This window comes from Apis cerana, linkage group LG16, assembly GCF_029169275.1.
Source record: "Apis cerana isolate GH-2021 linkage group LG16, AcerK_1.0, whole genome shotgun sequence".
NCBI lineage: Eukaryota > Metazoa > Arthropoda > Insecta > Hymenoptera > Apidae > Apis > Apis cerana.
Window position 1 is genome coordinate 3,993,289 of NC_083867.1, and position 26,665 is coordinate 4,019,953.

The following is a 26,665-nucleotide window of genomic DNA, read 5'->3' on the forward strand; positions in this document are numbered from 1 at the left end:
CGAAGCGAACGCGATGGAAAGAGCGGCGGAGACGCCGGATGAAAAAGAAAGAGAAACGGAGAATCGTAACGCCATCTCGATCTTTTCTTTACTTCCTTTCCCTTCCTCCTCTCGTCCCACCCTCTTCTCCCCTTCTCCTCTTAGCCCCAACCTCTTCCATTTCGGTTTTGAGGTTAGAGTAGTGTGGGTCACAGAACGGGACAGGAGGCAACGGCACGGCCTGACTAGAACCTCTCGCAACCTAACAAAACCTAAGCCTTCCATAGCCTTTTTCGTTTTTCATCTCTTTTTTTTCTCCCCCCCTCCCCTCGTTTTCTTTTCGGCTAGCCACAGAGAGAGGACGGCATACGCTTCGCTCCGTCTGGCTGGATATTTCTAACACACACGATACACGCCACATCGTCGCCCTTCGTCTTTCCCTTTTTCTCCTCCCTTCCCTTCTCTTTTCGGACTACGGCGTGATGGCTGCTGCGACGTTGCCAAATTATCTTACATAACCACTTAATTTTTCTAGCCAACCGTCGACACAACGAATTCGATCTTTGTCGGAATTTTTCTCGCTCTAACCACTCCGTAAAATTCATCTATATTTTGTGCTAATCGTTGATATAAAATCGTATTTCATCGGGGAAAATTCTATTTTCCCTGTACGAAGTGGCGCGAGAAATTTCATTTCTTCGAGTATCTCTACACGAAAAATGTTCGATTCCTGTCAAAACTCGTGTAACCAAAGCTCAACAGGGGCGCGTTAACCGTTTCACGAGTTGTCGCGCGGCAAAAGAGCCGCGACAAACGAGTAGTTTTACGCCTTCTTCGTCGTGGCTGAAAAAGCACAGCCAGTCTCGGTGCGCGCTGGATTTCTGCTACGTGTCTCGTGTGCGCGATTACACGGTTCGTTTAACGCGGCAAGAATGACCGTGCGCGCGTTCTCGCGTTGTGTCCATCAATCGCGAACAGTAGGAAGGGGAGAGTCCCCGTACTGTTCATATCCCGTGCCGTGTCCAACGGCGAATAATTGCGGCCGATAACAGCGCCGCACCAACGCGGTCGGCAGCTTAATTAAAAAGAAACGCGTGAAAATCGTTGCCCCAATCGAATAGGGATATCTGGCTCGGCTCTCTCTCTCTCTCTCTCTCTCTCTTTCTCCCAAGCCAGCCGAACGTTTCCAGTTTCGGACGACTGCTTATTTATACAGACCACCCGGGAGCGAGATCGCGTTGAAATAAAGTGGTACGAGCTAAATGTTCCTTGACCACGAGTGCGCCCGCGCGCACGTAATAAATATCCTGCGTGGAATTTATCATTGTTCGCATTACTTTATCGCGGAACGAGATTAATGTCTTTATCCGTGGTATGCTCGACTTCCGTCGATTTTGCGTATTTCACACCTCGACTATCCGCGCTTCGTTATTTCGTGCAGCCGAAATACACAAATTTCCCATCGTGAGAATTTTATAGCGAGAAATGATTACATATATATATATATATAAGGGGAAGAAAAATTTTATTGGCCGCGCAGGTGTTCGAAGTATGAATTATAGACGACATTAACGCGTTTCTTCTTCCTCGACTTTCAAAGATTCCTCGTGTAACGCGTTCATTGTACGCGGTCAGAAATCCTGGCTGCATCAAGTTCCACCTTGTTGCAACCCACTTACACAGATATTGAAGTAACCTTTCTGAAATCTCATTCAAGTTCTCGAAAACTTTCTTGCGCTCGTGGGCCGCGCATAAAGGCAGCAAGTTTACGAGGACGCGGCCGTCGGGGTGAACGAGCTGCTTAATTGCGATACACTCGACGAGACGCGGGAAGATACACCTCTGGATCGCGACAAAAGTTGGAAAAAAGTTAAAGTGCATCTAACTTTTCACGTGCTCTTCTATGTATATCATTCTTTCTCTTTTACGTTAAAGGAGAATGGATTTTTTACCTTATAATATATAAACAATTAGTTATGAAACAATACGTACGGTATATCTTCGATTTGACCAGAAATGTATGAAAAGAAAATGCGAAACTTCGTAAAACTTGAGCTGAACACAGACGAGAGAAATAAGAGGATTACACGGAGACCATGGCAAATTATTCGTTTTCTAACTAAAAACGGACAACGGGATAAAAGTTTTGGGAGGGATAAAAGTTTACGCTTCTTGACCGAATAAATCGTACGGATGGAGAGGTGCGCATGCGCGTGAAGGCGCGTTAAAAGTTCAGCCGGCGATATGAGCGAAATATGAGAACTAATTGCGACGCGATCCACGGGGAGTTAAATTGCACGGAGAATGGGCAAGGACGGTTAGAATTTTGAGGTGATTCTCTCTCCCTTCCCCTTCCACTTGGATGTATATAAACTTAAGAAGTAGCGGAGACGAAAAGGAAGGGACGACGAAGCGTAGTTATATCCCGTGCATGTTGGCAGCAGCTCCGCTGTGTTTTTCATTTTCTTTATATCACCCTTGACGCTCGTAAAACCATTACCCGTGACCGAGCGAACGCAACTTCTATATAAAGCGCATCGGTGTGTACCACGTCCACATCCTTACACTCGATCCACGCGATTCTTTGATGATACTGGAAGTTCTTTTCGCTTCGTCCAACCCCTCCTCCTCCTCCTCCTCCTCCTCCTGTCCTCACTCGTGACGACGAACCCAATTTCCTCGGCGACGGAACTGGACCCCTCGGATTTTCTTCGTTCACGTGCCCACGGGAAGGATTCAGTTTTCCTCGATACCGATTATGATATACTTCGCGATTTCTTTTTTTTTTTTTTTCTATTCCCGTCTCATTTCGAGAGAGATTCTCATCCGAGGAACGATCAAAATCAACACTATCCCACCGATCGAGGCTTATTTAACTCGAACAACTGAAATACCGGTCCACGGCCCATTACACAGGGGCGTCGAGGACGGGTTGATACTCCGATGTGTAGATAAGTCAGTTAGCGACTCGCTCTAGCGCGTTCCAGCGTGGAGCCTTTTTTTGCGTGTCTCTCGTCCTCTTATTGCTTTCCTCTCTCCTTTACTCTTGCTCACTCCTGGTGGGTGATTCATCATCGACGTCCTCTCTCCTTTCTCTGGCTCGGTTGGCTGGCTGGTCTGACTGGCTGGCTCGCTCGCTTGCTCGGTTTCTGACTTTCTGGCCCCTGGACCCGCGTACCTCGCATTCCCTCCTGCTCTGTCGTTCGATTTTCTTCCTCTTCTCTTCCTTCTGCCGTTCCTCAGACCTATGTACTCGTTTTACTCCTACACTGGAGCCGTACCAACATGCAGTTCTGGCTCGGCAGGGCGCTCTTTCGCGCTGTTGGCTTATAGGAATCCCCGCATTTCTCTTGGCACATCCTGGAGCCTAAGAAGAGATCGGTTCCGCGCAAAATTTTAACGGTTCTTCTCTTTCGATTCGACCGATTTGTGCCTAAATCCAATTATATCCCCAGTACGATTTCGTTCGTTGGAAAAATTTGTATTAGTTATTTTTTAGTGTCGATAAATATCCACAACACGTATAATTACAATAATTATTAAGATAATGAACAATAGCTCCATTCCAGCGAGATAGCAGCGTCCGATCTAGTCATCCTTCTGTGCGTGCTATATCCGAGCATCAGAGCATTCTATTTCGCCTTCCATTCGAGAAACCCATAGAATACGATATATTCTTGGCTCGCATCGCACCCGGCCAAGATATCCGCACCAGCCAGGTACACCCACTATAAGGGCGAGTACGCGTCGCTATAAAACACGCGAAACGATATATTACCCGGCGATATCACTCTCCGGCACGAGGCAATACGGTAATATTTCGCCCCGTGAACGCTTGGAAATGTTGCCGGTGTAAACACTGCGGGGGCACTGGGGATCACCAAGAGATACCCTCTTGTTTCCTGCCCAGTGATGTTCACTCGTCATCGTGGGTATGATGCCTTCTCTTTCCTATTCAATGGACGAGTCAATTATAAGGTGACACGGAACAGGGTTCGAACTCGAGTCTTTAACCTGAAAGAATCTTCTCGTTTAGAGGCCTCCCTTCGTCTCCAACATGTTAAACGACTATCGGTTAATCGATTTCGCATAGGAATTCGAACGAAGATGTAAAGGCAATTTAACTATTATACTGTATTTTTTTTGCACCATTCTTGGAAATTGTAACATTATTTCTTCAATTCAATTCTCTGTATCTTAAAGCGTTTGTAGAATCATTTCTATAAAAAAAAAAAATGTTATAAAATTTAAGTTAAAACCAGGTTATAATGCAATAATACGTAATGTGGAATTTATTTGTTAGTTACGAAACCGGAGTAAATATACTTCGAAAATTCCCTAGAGCGAAAGAAGCGCGAAGAGTTAAAATCGATGCTCGTTCGATAAGCGATCATCTAGGAGAATTTCGTGTACACAGCCGCTCGAAACGGTACAACTCCGCGTGAAATATCGCGGCGCAAGTGTGGAGGGAAAGGGAAGGCTCGCCTAGAAGGGACCACCTTTGGTTTCGAAGGTGGGATTCCGGTAATTCGACGCATTCGAGAACGGAGGAAGACCGATGGAACTTGGCCTGGCTTGGACGGACGAACGAACGAACGAACGAACGAACGGAGAGGAGGACGTTCAAGCGAGAGAAAACGACAAGCGAGTGTGACAGAGATATGGCCGAGGCGGAGGAGTGGGGAGGCAGAGAAATGCGAAGCGAGAGAGAGAAAGTTAGCCAGACGAAGACGGAGGAATGGGTTGGGTAAGGGGGATAGAGTAGGGGCGGGAGGGCGTTCCACGGCACCCTGCATGGGGTAGCTTGCAACCTCACGCGACACTAGAGCCATCTATATCCCCGGAGATTTATGAGTTCCTGGTGCAGCGGCTGCTCGCAGCAACTACACACCACGCAGTATCGGGTCCGGTGTTGGTGCTGCCCCCTGTCGCGACGGGCGTGCTGTTGCCCCGCGGGGGTTACGCGCAATTCGCGCTCCGTGCAACGTCGCCCTGATAAAAAACTCTTGCGACTCGATCTCAATCCCGATGCTTCTGCGAACCTTTCTCCGTTCTCGCGCCGTCTCGTGTGTCCGTCGCGATCGTCTCTTTCGCTCTGATGTTGGCGGGCTATCGGATCTTCTCTCTCTCTCTCTCGCTCGCTTCGTTCGCTTCTTGCTTTCGATGCGACGCGACGACTAGCGATCTCACTTTCTCTCTGTCTCTCGCTCTCGCTTTCGAGTTCGGACTTGAAATATCGATCATCATTGTGTTTCCTACGCATTTATAGACCGCGAACGCGGTGAAATTATTATGGGGCTATGTCGAAGGTACGTTGCTTGGGAACAGTTTGAGTTTCTTATGTTCTTTTTTTCGATCGTACGCTAGGCTGGTGGTTAAGTTAGCGTGGATATAATTCTCTTAAATATAGCGAAAATTAATTGGAATTTATGAAATTAAATTAAAAATTTTCGTGTTACATGTACGTATAATTATATTTTTCAATTCTTAGCGTATCGTTTCATTATTTATAACCATAACGGATTAGAATATTTATCGCTTGATGGCAATGTACCAAATGAAATTTCTGGTTAACGTATATTTATTCTAGTTAAAATTTTCGATATTCGCTCTCAAACATTATTTCATTCTTCTGTATTGTATTGTATGAAAAATTACATCTCGATTTTTTCTCACGAACTTATATCGCACTAAAAGAACTGTGGACACAGTACAGCATCTCCTCGCTCGATGAAGTCATTTGAACGAGCATTCCTCGAGCGATCTCAGATACAATCTCCTTCAAACAAAGAGCTCCATTGCCGCATGCACAAGAGCGAAACGAGAGAAGGATAAAAAGCAATCGCCATCGATAGTGGATCGGAAAAGGAAGGCGCTTGTAAGTGGAGATTTTTCAAGTGCCCCCTCGACGCAGCCGTCCATTCGCACGCCGGCACGATACCCTGCATGGGTAACCGAATAAAATAGAAAGAGAGGAGGGTGGGGTGAGAGCTTAGCCCCGTGGTAGCGTGCGAGGGTACGGGACGACGACAACGATATGAGTACCGGTATCTCTACCTACCTATGCTTCTGCTCTCCAACCCAAACGCCCCACCCTCTTGATGCGGCCGGTTTACGAGCAACCTGTGGTAACGAGAGCGATAGATAATAACCGCTCTCCGTGCTCAACCCCATCCCATTCTCTCTGTCTCTCTCTCCCTCTTGCTTCCACCCTTTTCGTGTATGTCCTCTTGTTCTAGCTGAACGACGCTACTCCACGTGGGACGTTACATATCCCTAGGGTTATTTTTTCTCAATTCGCGCCTGGATTTCTTAAATACTTGTTGGAATCGGATACAAGTGATTCAATTTATTTTTTTCTTCGAGAGATTCTTTCGGGATGATGGATGTGAAGATACTGAAATGAATGGATTACATTAGAATTGAATGCCATATGATGGAAGTTATGATAAAAATTATATAAATATAGAAATAACAAGAAGAAAGATATAGTAGATTAGCAGTTACAAAAAATCCCCAATCAATTTGATGTTTTGATAATTTTAATAGTTTAATTTTATAGAAGTGACATATTAAAAATTAGGTTACTTAAATCGCAAAAAAATGAATTGGAGGAAAATTATTCCAACGTTATGTTCAAAGATTAAGTTAATGATTTAATAATTATTACGATGAAATGGTTTGGTTACGATGTCTATAAGACTCGAGGAATCTTATCGACGAAAATGAAGAAATAGGGGAGAAATTATTCAAGAAGCGCGCTAGTGAGAACACGGTTGTTTGTCCGTGGCTGTATTTCATTTTTGCTCGTAAGTTTGCCTTTCGGCCTAGAGTCACTTCGCGTTTCGCCCTGGCTGTGCAACGAGTTTAAACGTACGTACATATATACGCGGAGGCGTTGCTCCTTCGCGCATTTATCAGGATTTCCGAAGGAAGCCGGACTTTTTAAGCCGCAATAAATTTCCGTTCCCGCGTGCCTTTACGTCGCGCGAGTCTAACGTTGCTTAAAGCTCGCAAAAACCGAAAGCACGAATCCCGACTATAGCCGACTATAGCCGACTATAGCCGATTATAGCCGAGCGTAACCGATTATAACCGACCGTAGCCGAACGAACATCGCTTGTCTAAAGAATCTTAGAAACTTGAATAAGAAGTAGAAACGTTTGATGATTAAAAAATCAATTTATTTATTTGATTTTAAAGAATCTAAATGGATGGAAAATGAAGAAACTGAACATTTGAGATCGTGCAATTGATGATACTTATTACGAATTATCCATCTTCTTTTCTTATTTTCTTTATTTATTCCTAGTTTAATATATAAAGATAAAAAAGAGAAAGATTTATCACAACGTCTGGAGAATAGGATTGAAAGGAATAACTCGAGCCAGCTTCGGTGGATTCGGATCGAGGATATTCCGAGGCAAGCGAAAGAAGCAGGTCGTATAAGCGGATAGATTGAACAGTTGGCGCGAGTTTGCGGCTGTAAAATGTGCCGACCTTGCCAAGTGCTCCGGGAACATCCTCTCCACCTTTCCGTTTCCTTCGTTCGCCTTTGTCACGGCGACGGCCGACGCAGCCAGGGCAAACAACTTTATTCAAAGTCCTTGCGGGTACAATCGCGATTCATTCTCTCCGATTTTGCAACTGCACTTAACCTGCGAAATCGAATGAGAAGAAGCAAGTATAAAGGAAAAGACCAGATGCAAAACAGATATTCTCCTTTCTTCTTCACTCGTTTCTTCGTTAAAGAAAATTATATTTCGTAAATTTTAAATCGTAAAATTACGCAATATCAGTTATATACGTAACGAAGTACATAAAAATTGAAAGGAAATACATGATAAACTTATTTAAGAAAAAAAAAGAAAAATAGTAAAATAGGAAAAATATGAAAAAAAACTTAATATATCGATTTTTTAAGAATTCGTGAGCATTTAAATCAAGCATCGTTTTATTTATAATTCGATTATTTTTCCTATTGATTCTTTAAATATTTTTATTCTTGTTTCAATATCAACTAAATCAGAACTTTCAATCCCAAAACAAATAAAAATTTTTATCTTTTATCTTGTAACAATATAATTATGTTTATAAAATAATTTTTTTCACTTCAAAAAATTCAAATTCAGCTGAATATATTATTATTCAACATTTGATTTGAAAACATCGAGATTTAGAATTTCTTCATCAAAAAAAAAAAAGAAAGAAAAAAAAAATTACTAAAATTAGAAATTTAATAACATTGAAAGTTTTCGATGTCGACATAAGGGTTGAAAAATATTAACCGTGGCCATTGATGTACGGGAGGGTTGGCGATTCTTAGGAAGGTGGTGCAGCCGGTTCAAGGTTGTCTATAGGGTTCATACGTTGAACGTGTGTCGAGGACACGACGGGTAGGGTCGTCCAGCGCTGGTTCAGCTCCTTTTGTAATGGGATGAATGCACGTGGTGCCTTGTCCGGCCACACGCACGTTGTGCTCGAGCTTTCGTGGTGTCTGTATCTCGGGGATATCGATAGCCCGCGTTAAGAGCGAAAGGGGTTGGGTCTTAGGGAGGAACACGACGCACACCGGAGGCAGCGCGTTGCCAATCCTCTCTGCCTTTTCTTCCGCATGCCCCCGGCCCTATATCTTCCTTTTTATAACCGCCCGGCTACTTTCGACCGATTCTTTCTTAAGATTCGCCCTTTGATACTCGTTCCAGCATTCGTGAAACTGCACCCCTCTCCCCTTTTTTATTACGACTATGACTATTCATTTCCTCTTTCCCCCATTTTTCCCCCCTATTCTTTCGAAGAAAATATATACGTTATTTAGCTTTAATTAACCTTTGCAACGTCCAGCTATCATTTTCCTCCGTATAAAGATCTCAAACTTGTAAATCAATAACTTTCTCTTAACGACGATACAAATCCCGTGTACAAAGCGTAATTGTAAAATATTTGAAAATTTTTTCACAAAGGAATAAAAAAAAAAAAAATCCGTTTTTTGTTCACACACAGCTCGTCATCTAACCCCCACGTTTCTGATTTCTGTTTCAGGTGAGTGGCAGGCTGCATCCACTGTCTCTGTAATGCCAAATAGATGGTCGATGTGCGTATCTGTCGATCGTCAATTTATCGGTTGCGGCGAATCGGATGCTGCACCCGGTGAGTGACGAACCCGCCTCCTGCTCCCGCCCCCCTCCCCCCGCGCGCCACCGCAACCATCACCACCCCCATGGAGAAACCTCCTGTCAGCTCACTTTGACCAATAATCCCGCAGACCAATCAGTATCCAAGTGCACAGTGACGTCCGTACAAGCCTAGTATTGTCGTAGTTCACCCTTTGCCCCCTCCCCCACATTTCTGGCCTCTCTCTATCTGTGGTCCCCCCCTGCTTTTGGCGCAGTAGTGTGTGTAGATAGAGGGGGTGAGTTGTACGGAGTTGTATAGTTCCGCTCGTTAAAACAACCGATCTCTCCGTCCCGTATCTCGTTTTCGAGCGTGAAAAGGCGAAAAGGCGACGACGAAAAGGCGCGTGAACAACGACATATCGTTCATAGAAACGATCACCGAGAAACGTTATGTATGTGTCCAGATGTTTCTCATAATGTCTCGGGTTTCGTCTCTTTGCTCAAAGGCAAAGGTGGTGGTAAAAATGGTGCGTTGGGATGCGCGCAATCCTCTCTCTGAAAACCTAAATACGTAAACGAAATGGCTAAGAGTTAATAATTAGTAAGTTAACGCTTGGGAAGTGAGAGCACAAGTATCCTCGAGTGTCCACACGCTATGGCGATCGACGCGGATATATGAACGATTAGGAGGGGGGTTGATTCGGCAGTTTTCGTTTTTATCGACACGCGTTGTCTCCCCAGTGATTAAAATAATTACTTTTTTCTCTTTCGCGGATCGATATATTATACGGAGAGAGAGTGAGAGTGAGAGTGAGTGAGTGAGTGAGTGAGTGAGTGAGTGAGTGAGTGAATGAGTGAGAGAGAGAGAGAGAAGAATAGAATATATTTTGCTGATATATCGTTCTTCTTATTTAAAATTTTTATCTAGCAGAAAATTAAAGCACTTAATCCTTTAATTGTGGAATCGAATCTTTGAATTCGTATATATGTATTTCAATATTATATGTATTTCGTAATTAAAGGGTTAAGAGAAATAAATTTGATCTTATTCCTTAAAATTAAAAAATGCAAAGAACTTAAGTTGTTTCGATGAAAAAAAAAAAGAAATAGCCAGATAGGAAAATTTTAAGTAAGAAGGATTGATATATTTTATGAATACCGCCATTCCCTCCCCTCCCCTGTTTTTTGTTAACATGGCGATTATTTCGTTTTATTTCGCTTGTTTGATCGCATACGCTCGCTGATACCACGATCCCTTCCATAGCGTGTTAATAATGCTACGACTGCTGTTGATGTTATGTTTTTGTTAATTATTATTATTATTATTTTTTTTTATTTGTCTCTGCGGAAACGACACGAGAACACGTCTCTATCGTCATCGTGTGTCTCGATGTTTCTTTCGAGCATTAACCTCTTTCGAAGAGAAATAAAGAAAAAAGGGGATAGCAATAATACTAGAATATTTGTCTATGACAATGTCCCGATCTTTTTTTCGGGCACACCAAAAGACGATAAAAACGTGTTTCTTTCGATCGGTACAAAATATATATGTTGATGTTCGATAATTTTGTTAAATATTATATATTATAGAAAGAAACGTTTATGCGATGCGTATAGGCGCCTCTATACCAGGCCGAAAGAATGGTGAGACGGCGCATGCGCGGTTTTTCTCTTACGAGTCGAATGTAACCTTTATACGCCGAACACGTATAAAGAAAAAAGAAAAAAAAAAAACATTAAAGATACACAGATTCCTTACTTCTTCCGTACTTCCTTTTTTTTCTTTCACTGTGCTCGTTTATAATAATTTCTCTCTCTATCTGTGAATCGTTACGATCCCTCGTTCCAAACGAGAAATCGAACGAAACTCCGATAGACACTTTTAACGAAGCAAGATTATTACATTGTACGTACCTACTTAGTACCTATAAACGCCTACCCAGGCACAAAGTGTGCGTGGCGCTATCCTAAGGCAGTAAAACACAACTATTCTAGTTAATGAATGTATACGAATAGCCGCTAAGAGACACGCAAGAATAATAGGTAAACGCAGTATTTCTAAGAGGAATGTAATGTTAATAATTATTTATTTTGTGGATCTCGGTGAAACGGGAAGAATGGAAAAATAAAACTGATGAAAAAATAATAACAATAAAAAAAAAGATACGAAGTTAGAACGCGCGAAAAAGAATTATATATATATATATACGAATAGAAAGAATACACATTCGTCGCTCTGCTGTGCTGTAAAATGTTTTAAATTACGGATTTTTTTATAGGCGAATAGGCCTATATCTCTTAGGGATAGGCGTATCCATGCGTAGTGGTAGCCGCATCATCACTATCATCATCATCATCATCGTTATTATCATTATCATTATCATCATCATCATCATTATCATTGTCGTTATCATTATCATCATCATCATCATCATCATTTATTTCACTGTAAACGTTATAATTTCTTTTTTCCGCGATGATGGCGACATAAGAATGAAAGGAAAACGGATATCTACAAGGCAAACACACAGCATCCTCTTTTGTAATATAATTCTAGAATATCGGTTGTTTACCAATTTGGATCCTGATTGTATGTATACCCGCGAGAGCGACCAGGGCCGCATCTGCTGCCTATGCGTGGAAACCACGTGTTGTAAAACGACGTGTATAAAACTGAAGAGACGATTTTTGTTTCTCTAGGGGGCGGTTGCTGCTCTGAACGCTGATTGTAATATTACCTTGATTATACGATTACTAAGGAAAAAAAGGAACAAAATAAATGCGATGTAAACTTGATCATGCGTCTTTTTCGCTTTTTTGCCCGCGGCCCTGGCCGTGTACCAATCCATCTGTGAATCTCTCCAACATCCCTCTCCTTCCGGCGATTCCGTGCTTCCTGGTAATATTTCCTTTCCATTCGTGACCGTATGCAAGCTCCATTGTTGTATATGGAAAAGTAGTAGCTTTTTTTTCCGCTTTATTTCGCATTGCAGTTTGAATGGAAATATATATATATTTATAATATTCGAGCAATGGGTTATGATCATTGTTGAAAAAATTTATTTAAAAAAGGGAAAGATATTAACCTTTCGAGCTTCAAAAGTTTCTATATTTTACATTTTTTTCACAAAATGGCCAACTATATACGGATGAAAAGAAAACGTACGAACGAGATACTTTTTAATTTTAAATCACCGATTCAAAGTTACTTTCAAAAAAAAAACAATCAAAAGACCAGAAACTCGAATTTACTCTACCCTTCCATCACACATTATCATTGCAAATTTCAAACTCTCCAACTTCCTCGACAAATCTCCTTACCTACTATCCACTATCAAGTATTCGATTACGCAACAACATCCCCACTCTTACGTAATCGAAGAACGGAAAAAGACCAGCATATACAAGGTGTTCCGTTATCCGCGATACAACCGAGATAATTTTCCTTTCTTTGAGTGGATCAATTCTGAAAATTTATCCTGCAATCGCGTACCTTTTCACTCCGTCTACCTTCAAAACTAAAATATAAAAATATCATCCCTCCCTCCACTTTTTTCACTTCATCCATTTCACAAGCGAGAACCCTTTGTACACAAAAAGCACCAATGATAAATCCAGGCCACGACTCATAAGGGACGGATAGGGGAATTCGGTGGGAACGAGCGAGATATTTCGGTCAGATATTTCGTTGTCAATTCCTCCAGCCGATAACCTCGTACGTGCAACGGTTGCTTTACGACGCTTTAAGCCGCGTCCACTGTCCCTCGCGGATCCGCCTTAACGGCCGCCGCCGTTGATCCAGGGTCGAGCGTTTTTCCGCCCGGGGCCATAAGTCTCGCGATGCCCCGGGATATTAATACGTTATTGCGGAAAGACGCCCTCATGAAAGTCGACAAGCGTTCGGAAAAATATGTCCAACCGTCCCGACGTCGTCGTCGTGGGGACGGCGACGACGCGGGTCTCGCCCACGAGCGGCGCGGGGGAGGAGGAGGAGGAGGAGGGGGGCGTGCATGCCCTTCGTACCGCACGGCCTTGTTACCGTCGTGGCGAAGGGGGAGAGGAGGAAGGGGAGGGGAGGGGTGTGTGGCGGAATTCACCAGACGCCATTTGTATTAATGAACCGCCCGACAATGGTGCACGCTCGATGAATTATGTACCTAGAGATTCGAATCCGAACGAAACGCGGATCATCGCCTTTGATTCGTCGCTGGCCCCCCCTCTCCGCGCACCCCGCTCGGTTGGCCGCCACTGTTCCTCGGCGTCGGTGGCGGCGTCACTGTGCGTCGTTCCGCGCGGGAAAAGGTCGAGTTTTGGAGAATCGGAGATCGCCTCGTTTTCTTTCCGGTTTTCTGTTCGCCTCGGGGTTGAGCGATGGGGTTGTCGAGCGGAGCGTTTGGGACTTTTGATGGAATTTTTGAGCAGGCGATTAGTTGGATTAAGCAGGTTTTTTGTAGTGGGAGGGTAGCGGTAATTTTAGTTTGGCGCGACGGATTAAAATTTTGCGATTTTCTTTTCTTTTTAAATGTGAAATAAATTGTGCACTTGTTCCCCTTCGGTTTGCGATGGATTATTATAGAGAAAATTTTGAGATTGGCGAACGAGTTTGGGGGTTTTTTGATAGTGGAATGAGATATTTGTATGTTTAAAAGGAATCGTTTCTTGGAACTTCCTCCTTTTCTTCGTGAAATTTCTCGAATCGAGATTGAAGTATGCATACGAGTCAAGCCACTCATGATATCAACGAGATATCGTTAAAATTTAGAAATAGCAAGGATCCTATGAACCGTTTCCAATGCCTGAAAAACAAAAATCCTGAAAATTCTGCGCAATAAAATTTAAACTTTAATCCGTCAATATATTTATATGCTACCTGTTCGAAAACAAATCTTGACGACACAAATTCGCGTCGAGTCTCGTCTCATTCTCGCGCAATTATTGCTGTCACAACAAAATTTCGAATAAATTCGAACAAGATTCGAACCAACGAATAAATTCCGCCGCCGAGATTTCCATCAAAGATGGAAAGCCCCGTCTGCGCGACCTATTAGACCGAAAGAGTGAGCGAGCATCCATCTCCCGGCCTGGCGCGGATAAAACGGCCGCTTTACTTCGGATTACAGGGGTGCAATTTACAGCAGGCGCGAGAGCACCTGTTCGTTCTTCAAGAAGAAATGGAAAGGTGGCTGCGCGAAGAATGGCGAGGTTTCGGGGTGTGGGAATAGCGTGCCTCGCAAACGTTGCGGTAATTGAATCCCAGTAAGCCCCTCCTCCCTTTATATAGATGTACCCACTCGAACGTATAACTTTTCCCCCTTTTGCCCGATCTTCTTTCCACGATAGATGGCTTCGAACACGTATTGAGCCACCATCTGCAATTTGTATTGTAAAATTAGTGATAATAATTTTTGCATTGTTTTTATCAGATTTGGGATACATTTTGTGTATAAATTTAAAGCTTTTATATATATATATATGTATAGATATAGGATAAGTAATGAAAATATATTCTTTATCTTTGTGTTTGAATCCTTTAGAAATTAGGAGAGCGTATAGCAAAATATATAGCATGTCGAAGAAGTAAGTATTAGTAGAGTTAAGAGAGATATTTTAAAATGATCCAAATGCTGCAAATGAATGACAGTTGTGAAAGGTAAGTGATAGATAAGTATAGATAAATGATTAAAATTTAACCTGTGGAAATATCTAAAGAATTTCATGCTGTCGAATTATGTTCTGGGAACAATTGAAAACTTCGTTTTATCCGATTCAAAAAATTTGAAAGATTTCAGAAATTTAACTGCCAAAATTCGTAGAGAAATTTCAACCTTCTATCAACTTATGTTCTCCTGATACAAAATCGCAAAATTGGCCAAAAATTTTATTTGTTCACGAATTTCGATAATTCCAGGAATTTGATATCATTTTCAAGAACCGCTGAAATTATCGATCGACCTCCTGTCAAGTTACATTCTCCTAATAAAATCGCAAAATTGGTTAAAAATTTTATTTGTTTACCTTCGATAATTCTACGAATTTTGATATCATTTTCAAGAACTGCTGAAATTCTCGAAAGAGTTTCTCGATCGACCTTCTGTCAAGTCATGTTCTTCTAATAAAATCGCAAAATTAAATTTTATTATTAAAAATTTTATTTGTTTATGAATTTCGATAATTCTACGAATTTTGATATCATTTTCAAGAATTGCTGAAATTCTCGAAAGAGTTTCTCGATCGACCTCCTGTCAAGTTATGTTTTCCTAATACAAAATCGCAAAATTAGTTAAAAATTTTTTTTAACTAATTCAAGAATTCAAGAATTTCAATAATTACAGAAATTTGATATTATTTCCAAGAATTTTTGCGGGAAATTTTTGGAAAAATTCCCGGACTTTTATCAATTTGTGTCTTTTTAATGCGACAAACATTTTTTACCAATTTTTCAACTTTGTATCAAGGGAATATAATCTGAGAGATAATGGTATGTAAAGTACTTACCTCTATATATTTACCTTCTTTCATACCTTTTTATAATATTTTACTTATAACCAAGCATAAAATTTGTTATACTATGCTTTTTTATACTTATCTAATGTATACTTACCTCTTCAAGATGCCATATTCGTATTTATTCGAATACACAAATTGTTTCATTTAATCTTGATTATTATCTTGATTTTTCAAAGTTCTGATTTTCACGTTTTTCACACACCGAAAATACGATATACATATATATATATATAATACGTGTAGCCATAGCGTGCTCCGCCCTCATATAATTACTTGACGCTCCTCCGTTCGTTACGTGTACGCGTCAGTATATCTAGATACACACAGCGTTCCGAAAACCTAGCACACATCCATTAAACGCAAATAATTATCGAAGCGAGGAAAAAATTAATCTTATACAATAAACTCTAAATATATATAATATATCTCTCGATACATTCCCGTTAAGATCACTTTTTACTTGTAACGCGTTGCAATACTTATCACATATTACTCGTAACGTGTAATATTTCACAGGTTCCTCAAGTTCCACAACTTTTCAACTCCTCCGTGGAGTAAGCTCGGTGCGCCACGCACACCGTTGCCAGCTCCCTCTTTTAGCGTATTCCACGAGCGTAGAGCCTTTGCTCGCCTATACGATCTCCCTCCCCCTCCCGCTCCTCGAAAGGCTGTCTGCACGGGAGGATAGTTGCGGGAGGGGGGGTTATTAGGCAACGCAACACCTCATCCCTCATCCGTGTAACCGCACCGCAGCGTGTATTATGTAACAACACGGAAACGAACTGCGGCCCGGTCGAGAGAGCCGAGGAGGTTGTTCCAGCGCTGTGTTGTTTCGTGGCCGGTGCCGGTGTTCCGTTGTTAGCCCCGATGCCGCCGCCCCTGATATTACACGGCGAGCTAACAACGTGGCCACGTTCGAAATAAGCGTTCGCCGCTCGTAACTCTCGAGTATTCCGTAGTATAGCCTGCGCAGATTTTTCCAACTCTCGTTCTTCGGTGCATCGCCGGTTCTAGCAACTTTCTTTGTTGTTTGCTCTTGGATATCGAAGACAATGTGATTGTAGATAAATAGTGTGGGATAATACTTTGAGAGATTAGCGATCGATTTAAATTCGATTGATCGAATTAAAGTGAAAAGTATCTTATTAAACGCGTTAAATCGACAATTTAATGGCAAACGTGTTTTATATGTCGAAAAGTTAGGTTATGGATATAAATTGGACATTGTTATTATGTTTCGAGAAATAAGTTATTCGAGTAACTTTATTCGCTGTTTGTAGGGAAATAGTGCGAGTTTTATTGGATAATTCTGACGAGTATGTTGAATAGAAAATTTTTCTAAAGATTTTATGAATTTTGAAAATTCTAAAAAATAAAGAATATAGTATAACGAATGTATGTTCATCGAAAAGTGAGATTGTATCCATTATCTTATCACTATTATATATTAATTCTTCTTAATTTTCTATTAAATTCAATAGCAATGATACAAATACTTAATAAGGTATAATAAAATCGACGCATTGAGAAATAAGAGGCCTGGATAGAATACACGTGGTACGAGCATTCTTCATCGACGGTTTCGTATATACGCTTTCTTCGTGGAACCGCGCCACTCGTCGTCGCCCCTTAAATTATTTTAATAAGAAGGCTTTGACATCTTAACTGCCCGGATAGCCAGATCAAAGGGTCTGGCAGGTGATGTCAGTTCCTTTCACTATTTATACGGAAAACAGAGCGGGCGTGCATCCACCAATGGATCGCGTTATCTTGGCTGGATACTCGGAACTCGGTGCGTCAGATACTGGATATTTTTATAGGCACGAAATTAGAAAACGACGCGATAAAAATATGAATATATATATATATATATGAATTCTTTCTGAAACGATACAAAGACCGCCACTTGTTTCCATAATTTATCGTTCAAAACGCGAATAACAATCGTTATCAAAGCATTTTAATTACTCGTTAAGTAATTAAATTAATAAGTAAGAAATCCGTACACCAGTGAAGAAAATTCATTAATGGACGGCCATCCGGATCAGGCATCCCTTTCGATCCAAAATTGGCCGACCCACTGCCGTGAAAAATTATCCACCTATTAATCCGCCTAGAAACCGAACCGTACTCGATACCAGCTGGACCACGTCGTTGTCTTGGGGCGGGGGGTTGTCCAACTAAGGAATAATACAAGCTAGGCAGAGAGGAGACCGACCTACCCCTTACCATCCGCGCACACCCGTCGTCCGCAGATAAATCTTCCCGCCCTCTAATTGGCCTTCCCTCCATTTCCTCGTCCCATACCCTTCCTCCTTTCTTCCTCTCTCTCTCCCGCTTCTCACTCCACCCCTCCACTCCATCTTCTCTCACGGCCTATCTCGCTCACCCCCTTCGTCCGTTTTCTCTCTCCCTTCCCTCAGCCCTTCTCTTTCCCTGCGCCTCATCTTGGGCTCCGCTTTCCAGGCTGGGCACGACTCCAGGAAACGTTCTCACCCTTCCCCCTTATCCGCGATTCCTCCTCCTCTTCCCCCCCCAAGATCTGGCGTCGCGTCCAACGAATTATTAGAATTATTAGACGTTATATTGGCCGCAGAGTGTTCGTTACACAGCCGGAACTCAATTATGAATTAAGTTATCGGTGGTGAGAGAGATCGGTGCTGTTGGATGTTTGTTATAACGAGGGCTTCCGCTCGGATAAGACGAGGCGAATTATTTTGATTGAGAATAATTATTAATACTTTTCATGTTAAAGATTTATTATTCAATAATACTAGGTAAAAATAATTGTTTTTTTCAGAGAGCACGTTTTTTTTCTCAATATTTTTTAAGGATACGGACGGATCCTTCCATTTCTGTTTCGTCCAATTAGGTGAAAAATAACGCTTTCTGAAATATCAGATAAAGGAAGATGACGCAAGATTTACCATTGTAATTCCCAAGGCCTCGTTCCCAAGGCATTTGGGGAGAGGTCACGGCGTTTTAGAATTTTGTGAACTTGTTACATTTTAGATCCATGGCGAGGAGAAAATAGAGCAAGCCGCGGCTTACCTGGCAATAAAACTTGACCTCGAGCTGTCGTGTATATTTCGTAGACCATTGGCGCTGTTTTTATCTCGAGATTCATTGGGACAACTTTGGAAACCTTGAATTTCGAACTCGGGAATATCCATATTTTCCAAGCTCGACTGTCTAAAAAAAAAAAAAAAAAAGAGAGAGAGAAAGAAAAAGTAACGATCGAAAAATATTGCGTTCAAATAATTATTTAATGAAAATTTCTATCGACGAGAAATGTGACGATAAATTAAAAGAAAAAGAAATAGTAATAACATTAGTTACTTTTTATTATTTCGTAAATAAATTATTTGTTTTACTTCTCGTGCGAAATGTATTAAAAAATACGTCGTGTTTCGTTTGTCCCCTTCTCGAATTGCCGAGCTCAATGTAGCGGAACAAAGGCATCGACGCGTTTATATAATACAGTTTATTCCTGTTCTTTCCTTTATTAAACGTATTCTTTCTTACTGGATATTCTTCATTTCAATCGAATCATTTCAAAACCTATTCCCTGTAATGAAATAACATTAGAATATCTAAGGACGCTGTATTCCATTTCCAAAGATTAGATATCTCTAACGAAGCTTTTTTACCTCTCCTATTTCTCAACGCGTGAACAATATATCTCCGATATCTCTTTATCGAAGAAAAAAACATTCACATCCATCAATGTACACTTATCGTTTCCCAACCGCTTAGAAATTAACAAGAAAAAAAAAAAATCGATAAATATTCAAAACCATGGAAAGAAATAATTCATACCTGCATCATCATTGCACAACGATGTATCGGAATCCAACCTATAAAGCAAAATTTCAGGCTTTAATTCCATATCCAAGCAAATTTTCGTTTTTACAAAGTGTTGCTTCCAACTGTTTACTGTTGGAAACGAGTCTCGCCTAGTGGACCGTTTATGTCCTTCAAATGGTTTGTTGACAAACTTGACACCACACAATAATAAAAGAGCTATAATAAAGAATATTTAAAATTATTTTTAGTTACGATAATCATCCAAGAAAACTGAAATTATTTCTATATACTTTTTACAAAGTGTTGCTTCCAACTGTTTACTGTTGGAAACGAGTCTCGCCTAGTGGACCGTTTATGTCCTTCAAATGGTTTGTTGACAAACCTGACACCACACAGTAATAAAAGAGCTATAATAAAGAATATTTAAAATTATTTTTAGTTACGATAATCATCCAAGAAAACTGAAATTATTAATTATTTCTATATATTTCTATATTTTTACAAAGTGTTGCTTCCAACTGTTTACTGTTGGAAACAAGTCTCGCCTAGTGGACCGTTTATGTCCTTCAAATGGTTTGTTGACAAACCTGACACCACACAGTAATAAAAGAGCTATAATAAAGAATATTTAAAATTATTTTTAGTTACGATAATCATCCAAGAAAACTGAAATTATTTCTATATACTTTTTACAAAGTGTTGCTTCCAACTGTTTACTGTTGGAAACGAGTCTCGCCTAGTGGACCGTTTATGTCCTTCAAATGGTTTGTTGACAAACTTGACACCACACAATAATAAAAGAGCTATAATAAAGAATATTTAAAATTATTTTTAGTTACGATAATCATCCAAGAAAACTGAAATTATTTCTATATACTTTTTACAAAGTGTTGCTTCCAACTGTTTACTGTTGGAAACGAGTCTCGCCTAGTGGACCGTTTATGTCCTTCAAATGGTTTGTTGACAAACCTGACACCACACAGTAATAAAAGAGCTATAATAAAGAATATTTAAAATTATTTTTAGTTACGATAATCATCCAAGAAAACTGAAATTATTTCTATATACTTTTTACAAAGTGTTGCTTCCAACTGTTTACTGTTGGAAACAAGTCTCGCCTAGTGGACCGTTTATGTCCTTCAAATGGTTTGTTGACAAACCTGGCACCACACGCTACACAGTAATAAAAGAGCTATAATAAAGAGTATTCAAAATTATTTTTAGTTACGTTAGGATAATCATCCAAGACTGAAAACTGAAATATTTTCTAAATTATTAATTATTTCTATACGTTAATCGTAATTAATTTACACGTTTTTATATTATGAGAAATAAAAAAGATCTTTATATTATATCAATACGTTCCTTTAGACGAGATCTGAAGGAAGGAAAAAGCGCGTGAGAATAGGCATCTCCTTCTTCCTTCCTTTCAGCTACATTCGACTAATCTAAAATTTAAATATTTAAATATCAAACTGCAAATAGTTCTTCGTACTCGCAATCAACTGCCAATTTTTCGACCATTTCCACACATCTCGTTAAAGATCAAGGATGGAGCATCTTTAAGGAGGATTTTAGACACCTAAAACTGTAACGATTCGACCTTAATGGGACACTTGTGACTCGGATGTTTGCGGAAACGTCGCCGATCGTTCCGTCACGCGTCGCCTCTCTTTTATCCCCACTGGCCTCTGGAAACAGAGAATAAGAAGAACGAGGAGACGGGAAAAAAGGAATACGGCGTCTCATTGTCCCCGGGAAATAAAGGCGGACACCCCCGAGCCTTCTGTTTTCCACCGTTGCGTGGAACCAATGAAGACCCGTCGTAAATCTAGAGCAACCCGGTAGGTGGTAGCTGCTTTTTTTCCTCCGTTTTTTCCAGAATGCTTCTTTTCGAAAATTGGAATAATTTTTGGAATACCTGAAGAAACCTTGAGGTCTCGTCCCTGAACGTTAGTCCCATGGACGCTGCTTTGTATCGTGGATGAATAATTGAATGAAATGTTCGAAGCGACTTGCAATTTTAATCTGAAAAACTCGGATCTTTAATCTCCATTTGTTACGATTGTTAATATTTTCGAAAGAGGAGGCGAGTGATAAAAAGATGGCCGCTGAAAAGAAAGAGAGGAGGCCACGCACGCCGGCGGAATCGAATTTCGTCACGGCCCCACCCCGCCGAAAGGGTTGGCCTTTATTCCCTCGTCAGCCGGCGAGTTATTACACCGTTGTCAGATACCACCCTCGGTCGATCTGCATGCGACCCCTTCATCTCCTCTCCTCTTCCACAGCGTTGCTTGGTCGGAAAGCAAACCGATGGAGGCGCGACCATCAGCCAACCGCAAAAGCGATTACGAATTAACGTGCCGCTGCTTCTTCCGAGTTTATTACGCGCGTTCCGCCGTATAACGCCACCCTTGAATCCCCCTGGGGCCGACTACAATTATCGCGCCTTTTGTTTCGCAATCCTCTCCCCTTCTCCCGCGGGCAGGGGGAGGAAAATAAAATTCCGCTTATTTTCCAACCTGCTCCCCTGTGTCGAGTTCGGCGAGAAAACGCCTCATCTGCCATCCTCCGTTATCGTGAATCATCATCCTGAGGCCTCGTGAATGAGGTCTCGATCGTCGGACGGTGGAGAATTTTAGGATTTTGGATGGAATGCAAATTAAGGATAAGATCGGTTATTCGTTTATTCGATAGGATTGTACTTTTCGAGATAATATTTGAAATATTAAAAAGTCGAAAAGAAACGTAACGAGCATCATAATCAAAAAGAGTCTCGAGATAAACAATTTATTTTGCCAAAAATGTACTAAATAGATCCAGATTTTTCTTGGTTACACATTACTTCGATAATTCTTTTTTTCTCTCGCATATTCCTATCGTGAAAAAGAGGAAGGAAAAAAAAAAACACGGCGAAAATTGCAACGCTCGAGGGTAAGGCAGCTTGCCAAAAATCGAAACCAGAAGAAATTTTCCTGGTGGAGGGATGAAAACGCGGCGCGAATACAACGCGTCTCCGCCGAAGGAAGATAGAGGGTGCAGGGAGACGAAAAAGAAGAAAACGATATCGAGGTCCACCGATAGCGGGACGGAGAGCCGACCATCGAGCCGAGTACGAGCGAGAGGAGGAGGGAAAAAGGTGTATCGGCAACGTGATGCATCGTAGCATTCGAGCATTCTAGCATTCGAGGAGAGAAAGGAAAGAAAGAGAGAAAAGAAAGACCCTTGATGTAATACGAAGGAAGAAGGAAAAAGAATATACGATTCTAGCATCGAGATCTCGAGGAGAGAGGAGGAGATTGTGGAAGAGAAAAAGAGTGATAAAGAAGGAACAAAAAATATAAATAAGAAAGAATTAGTTCATAATGAGAGGGAAGAAAAAAACGAATGTATAATTGAATTAAAGCGAGAGAATTAAAGAGGAATAGGAAAAAAGAACGATTATAGAAACAAGTATACGTAAAGAAAGAAAAAAGAAAATAGTAGATGCTAGCTCGAAGTGAGGAAAATAAGGGGTAGCTCGGCGCCACCGCCCCATGCTTGGCTTGCAAACTGACTTCCGTCCTCCGTGCGACTATTCAGACGCCGGTTGGCGTTTTTATACCAGCTCGAACGAGAGAAAGAAAAAAGAAGAGAAAAAGAGAAAAAAAAGGAGAGAGGAATCGGTGGAAAAGAAGGAAGAAAAAAAATGTGTATATATATATATAGAACAGGACAAGAGAGGCCCTAGACTGGCTAGCGGCTAGCAGCACGTATCCTAGAAGCAAAAGTGTTGGCTATCCCTTCTGGTTCACTTCTAGCACCACCGCTAGCAGTTCCACGTCTCGTGTACCAAAGACCAGTCTATAATATATCTCCCGCCTTATCTGCCGCTCGCTGTTTACTGCCCGATAGACTCCGCAGATAGCCGGGGCCCTGCATCACCACCGCCTCGCGAGAGAGCCGAGTCACTTACTTTTATATATGTTGTTACTTACGTCAGGGAGCACGCGGTAGGGAATTCGTGAGACAAGTTGGAAAATGCTGATGGCCGGATCGAGATACAGCGACGCCGAAACGACGGAGGGTGGTTCCCTCCTCCTCCTCCTCCTCCTTCGTGGAAGGAACGAATATTTCCTTGCCCGGTCTTGGGAAAATGATTTAGAGGAGGCGTTGTTCGAGACGTATCAAAGCTTGGATTCTTTACGACGAGATTCTCCGCATCTCGGGAATCTCGGCCCCATGAATGCGGGATGACGGTTGTTTGTCACACTTTCGAGCCGGTCAAACTGGGACCAAGAGTTTTTGGAATTTGAAAATGTTGGACTTGGAAGTAGATTTTAATTGTATCGATAATCGTTATTTTCGAGATGTTTAATTTCAATAGGACGAAGGAAAAATATATATTTCTCTTCTATGTTGGATATTGATTTTATCAATGCCAAAATTCATCGAGAAATCCATTCCGTGGATAACACGATTTATCCGTGGAACCGCAAGTTTTCTACGGTGATATTAAAATCACCAAACTTCGCCCATTCCTACGAGATTTCTCCTCCACTCCGTCCCAATACCCCTCCATCCTGATGTGGTGGCGTCCGGTACCGATACAATCGGGTTCCCAGGACCCTATATCCCTCTCCCCGGCTCGCAAATAAAGAAAATGAGAAGGCGGAGGGGGGAACTACCCCCCAGGAATAATCGAAAGAAAGAGAGAGGTATCAAAGATACACAGAAGTAGAAGTCGGCGGTCCTCGTACCGGAACTTCCTTCCTTCCGTCGACTGATCGACGAGCCAAGTTTTCTCGTCTCTCGGATTTGGGTCGGGATCTCCGCCTCTTTCTCTCTTCCCCTCTCTCCTTTTCCCTTTCCTTTTTTCTTTTCTTTCCCGATTTTTCGACTCGCCGGTAATTTCCAGGCAAGTTTTTCCTCCTCGCGTATCGCTGGGGCTTCCTCATGAAAGTCTGATGACGAGAAGTTGAGAAGAGGCGATAGGAAGGTGATTGGACTCTGTAAGAAAAATTGTATTTTCAATAATAATACTCTTGAAAATATATGTTTATACGGAGAGAGATGCAACGTTGAAATTTGTAAACTTTGTTGTTAAGAAGAACGATGCAAGATTATAAATAAATTTCGTTTCGTTGGAACATATAAAAATGGTGAAGAAGGTATTGTTTACTTCTGGAAAGAAGTCTCGCGGGACGGCACAGCGGCAAGAGGGGACGTCCTTCGCTCGCTTATTTCGGACAAACTTTGTTGACAAACCTGACACCAGGCCAGTAATAAAATAGCTATACTTAGAATCGTAAAAATTATTTTCAGTTATGAAGTTACGTTGGAATAATCGTCCAAGACTGAAAGCCGAAATATTTTCGAGAATATTATTTCGATACGATGCTTTGTTAATTACATCGAATACGAAATTATGTCCGCGAATTAAATCTATCGTTTTTACATTACATTTTTACATTAAAATTCTCTGTATTCTACGCTAATGCATCGAGATACAAATATATATATAATTACTGTTGGAGAGTAATTATTCAAATTCTCAAGTTAATAAATTATCGATTATGGATCGAACGAGAAAAAGAACGTACCCTTACTTTCTTTCTTTCTTTCTGCACACCCTATAAAGATTAAGCTCGCGACATCTCCCTAATGTAATTTGGGATCGCGCTTTTATCGTACAAATGAATGGTCGGCACCGTTAGTTTGCATCGGGTTTTAGAGAGATTTAGACGGTGGCGCGTTTCTTGTTACGGGACGATTCGTCTTTTGTCGTGAAATCGAGAGGTGCTGTTTCTGTTTAAGTCCCGAGATCGCTTTTCGGCCGCTCGATCAATCTTCCTCCGTGGCCGGCCTGTGACCGTATACGGTTGACAAGTGTTGTTTCGAATCGTTGCAAATTATATTTGCGGATTATTTGTTGCGGGATACGGTGAAAAAGTGGTGGAATAATTCGAAGCGATGCTTGGTTTCGGACGAAATGAATTATTATTCGTGTACAATTTTTTTTAATCTTTTTTTCTTCTTATTTATCAATTTATTCAAGAAGGAGACTTAAATTATTTTATCGATTCGTTATGCTTCCTTTCCTTTTTCCTTCAAATTTCGCAATTTTTGATCTCGACGAGACGAGGATCGAGCGTTGTAAGAAATCGAAGGTAATTTATTTCTTCAAATAAGATCTCTGAATTTACTCCGAATATGTTTTTGTTTTGTAATAAAAACTGGCCATCCTGAACCATCATCCTGCATTAACTTCGGCAGAATGGCTTTAAATCGCAGGCTTTGTTTCGAATACGTTTTCTTTCGCGTGACCGACTTACGGAATTTTCTTTTGTTGCAGCGTAAAAAGAATTGTATTCTTCTTCTTTTTCCCCCTGCAACTTCCGTTTACTTTGCTTTCTTTTGCGGAATGATAATATTTTCCGAATAATAAATTATCTCGTGGACGTTTTAATTGCGAATACAAGAGAGTGGCCATTGTACATTTATTTGACATTTATATTTAATTTACAAACACTTGCTCAAAACCATTATTCCACTACATAAAAAGCGACATTGCATCGAAAAGATAACCATGATATTCACACGATCAGTCAAAAGACACCGAATTCACGAATTAGAAAAAAGAAACACACAATTCAAATAATACAAAATACACTGAAAAAGGTAATGGCCGCCATATTGCATGAGCTCTTCGACCCGCCATGGAGTCCGTTAAAATATCACCAACCGATATCCCTCACCATTCCAAAAAACAATCTCATCCTATTTTAAAACGCAACCAATCTTTCTCTCACCGTCGAAACCCAGAAAAATCTTTTCCTCGTCGAAACGACAAAATGGACAAAACCTTCCTTCGCGCGTGAAGATAGAAGGAGACGGGAAAAGCGGAGGGGAATCGTCGTTCCGTCCCCTCGTCTTCGTCGCAATAGCTGCTTCGAACAGCTGTTGTCCTATGGTGAATCGCACTTTGTTCGAGGGAATGGGTCGGAGCAAGTTTTTCCTACGTACGGCCATTCCCACCCCACGGCCATTTTTAACCACGGATTTTTTCTAGGCTTACGCGCCAGTCCATCGCGTGCCCGATTTCGGATCTGCTGCTCCGCGCGTATCCTTTTTCGATCGACGCCTGTCGCGTAATTTTTCCACCTTGACCTCGTCTTGCGTTTGGATTTCTTGCTGGACGAGGTGTGATGGCGGCGGCCACGTGTTTCTTGCTGCTGGGACGACGTAGAGGTGCATTAATATTAAATCTCGTGTAA

General features: G+C 41.3%; 1 protein-coding gene and 1 long non-coding RNA gene across 8 annotated transcripts in view; one reads left to right on the forward strand and one right to left on the reverse strand.

The window, feature by feature from the left end:
- The window catches only part of LOC108000310 (homeotic protein ultrabithorax), a 144,675-nt gene extending 132,784 nt beyond the window's left edge, over nucleotides 1–11,891 (forward strand). For all 6 annotated transcript variants that reach the window (XM_062086475.1, XM_062086473.1, XM_062086472.1 and 3 more), the window contains one exon: nucleotides 9,022–11,891. The gene's annotated coding sequence lies outside the window, so the exon portion shown is untranslated. The remainder of the gene's footprint in view (nucleotides 1–9,021) is intronic.
- Nucleotides 11,892–18,659: 6,768 nt separating this feature from the next.
- LOC114577880 (uncharacterized) lies at nucleotides 18,660–19,552 on the reverse strand. Of its 2 annotated transcripts, none has more exons than XR_009833119.1 (3): nucleotides 19,422–19,552; nucleotides 18,942–19,170; nucleotides 18,660–18,794 (listed from the first exon to the last, which is right to left on the reverse strand). It is a non-coding gene; the product is annotated as an uncharacterized LOC114577880 (long non-coding RNA). The 2 variants fall into 2 exon arrangements; XR_003698313.2 differs by lacking the exon at nucleotides 19,422–19,552 and adding an exon at nucleotides 19,253–19,369.
- Between the last annotated feature and the right edge of the window lie 7,113 nt (nucleotides 19,553–26,665).